This window comes from Ctenocephalides felis, unplaced genomic scaffold (genome assembly GCF_003426905.1).
Source record: "Ctenocephalides felis isolate EL2017-DRISC unplaced genomic scaffold, ASM342690v1 CF-g0.4_SCAFFOLD_01886, whole genome shotgun sequence".
NCBI classification, from domain to species: Eukaryota; Metazoa; Arthropoda; class Insecta; order Siphonaptera; family Pulicidae; genus Ctenocephalides; species Ctenocephalides felis.
Genome location: NW_020538040.1, coordinates 173,944,686 through 173,947,509, shown reverse-complemented (window position 1 = coordinate 173,947,509; position 2,824 = coordinate 173,944,686).

The following is a 2,824-nucleotide window of genomic DNA, read 5'->3' as shown; positions in this document are numbered from 1 at the left end:
TTGTGGAAATCGTTCAGCAGCGTTCGTGTAACTTTTTCTTAGTAATTATGTTAATTTGAATTCGAAACGAGCGCGTTGTCGAGTTGCCGGCTCGATGGCAAACACGAGACTGTTGAGCTGATCGTTTCCAAGGCGCGGAGAGGCGCGCCAGAACCCAGAACCGAGTCGACGGTGTGCTGCGCTTTGCGATGGTGCTGGACCCGTGCGTGGCCTCTTGTGTTCCGGTTTTCGATTCACTTACCTGAGATCGCAACATCACAGTGCTGTATCGGCGAGTGGGTGCCCTCTGACTCAACTTGACAATAATGATATAATTATTTTGAATAATCGAAGCACACTTAGAATATACCTCTCTACGCTCTCTTCGTGCTCTTTAATATCATATTTTAATATTTAAACTTGCGGCGCATGGCATCGTGTCTTAAAATAAATTGCATTAACTTTCCGTACCGTAATTTAAAGTTTTTTGAAAATTTTGGAAAATTTGTTTTTTTTTTAATTCTGATTTTTTAAAACATTTTGATAATTTTGAAAACATTTAAATATCTTAAATTTTTGATAATTGTGATTTTTTTTAAAGCGATTGTGCTGCGTAGCTGTTTTAGAAACGAAATATCGGAACGCGATAGCGCCACGTCGTCGCTGTGTTGATTAAACATTATGAATATTAATAAAATTAGAATAAAATGTCTATAAAATATCTGATAATTTGATATAAATATGGTAGTTTTTTTTAACTTTTTCCTCTGTATCTCTGAAACTGATATACCTGCCTTTGACAAAAACTAATCAGCACGTTTCACAATCAATACTCTTCGATCGTGTTTAGAACCATTCAAATTGGTTGATCCGTTTTTTCGAAATTGTTGACGCATTTTTTGTGATTGCTATAACTTACTCTACAGAAAGTTAATTAATAGACATCTAAAAACATATTGCAATTAAACATATGTATGATATAATATGAAATAAAAGTACATACATATTAGATATTTACTTACAATTACTTATTTTATTCGGTCATAGCCTTCAAATATTCTAAACATCTTGGCATTTCAAAATATATTTAACTTCCCATAGGGTAAGTTATAGCAATCGCAAAAAGTCCAAAATTGAAATTTTTTAAATATCTTTACGCTTCAAAGGTTTTCGAACATTTTGGCATACCTTTGGTGTGTGTGCGGATACACCGATCAACCGATTTGAATAATTCAAAAAATATTCGATTTGTTTTGATAAGGAGACGTCCTGATTAGTTTTTGGCAAAGGCAGGTCTAGCCGTTCCAATAATACGGGGCAAAAAGTGCCATAAACGGTAACTCAGTTTTTAAAAGAACGGAGCGTCCGATTTTAATAATTCAAAAAACATTTTACTTGTATTGACAAGATGAAAAACTGATTAATTATGGGAAAGCAGGTCCAGCGGTTTTGGACTCTCAATAAAAATAAGTTAAAAAAATGTCATTTGGCGGTCAAAACTGTTAATTGGACATATTTACATCTAATTATCAGATATTTTATAGAGATTTTAATAATGTGTAAACATTTTGTGTAAATTTTTTTGGGTTCTGTACCAATATTTTTAATTACGGTACGGGAAGTTCCAGCAATGTACCTTAAGGCACGATGCCATGCACCCCACTAGTTTTTTTTTTTAATTACAATTTAAATAGTAAATGATTACTATACGCACTAATATACTCGTCAATACATGAAATTCAGCCACTTCTTTATGACGAACATATTGGTCAATCACAGTTAATTAGTTAATTTAAATGTTCATACAGTTTCACTAACTTATTAACATAGAAATTTTAACATATTATCTCACCGGCTATATAAAAATAAATTACAACTCTTACATTGTTGTTTATTGTTTGCCATATGTGGAAAATGTCATAGGTGTTGATTGAAATATGATTAAATAATTGTAGATACAATCTCATACAATTTAAAGGTTGTTTTATCTAAAATAGAGTAGGCAGTTTCTCCAATGATTTAAACGACTTTAAAGCCAAGCATCTTTGTTATAAAATATTTTCTTGGTCTTTGATACTTGAATTTCTTAATAAATTATGCAATAAGCAGCTTTTGAATATGATTGAAAAAAGAGTTCATTTTTGGATAATTGCTCGTCAACCAGGTAAGATAGGAGTTTGAACAAGAATTAGAGAAATTGTCATTTAGGCAAAAATAATGACAAAAAACTTTTATTTCAAAACTCTTTATAACTACCACTGGCTAGTATTTTAAACGATTATTCTACACTTTAGTCATAATAATTACTGAATGTCTTGTAGGCAGTTGCAATTGGAAAAATAAGTTCTATACTCCTATCTGTTGGCGAATAAATCGCAGAAAACTCGAAATATAGCCTGATAAAAAAACTCTAAAAATTTGCCATTTTTTGGAAAGAATTTATTCACTCGGATTGAGCTGATAATTGCAGAGTCTATTTGATATGAATTTAGAAATATGATACAGTATTTATTACTAATAGTTTTCGAGTTATAGACGAAGTTAGGGTTAAGCAGTGTTCGAAAATGATCGAAAAAAAAATCTATTGTTTCGACAATTACTCGGCATTCAGAGCATATATGGAGTTCTAGAAGAAGAATTAGAGAAATTGTCATTTAAAAATATTGTCAAAAAACTTTTATTTCAATACTTCTATTTATTTTCGAATTAATTACAGAAAAATGGACATATAGCCTGATAAAAAAGACTAAAAAATTTTTTATGATCGAAAAAAATGTTCATTGTTGGATTGGTCCGCATCCAGAGCATATACAAAGTTCAAGAACAAGAGTTGAGCAATTGTCAT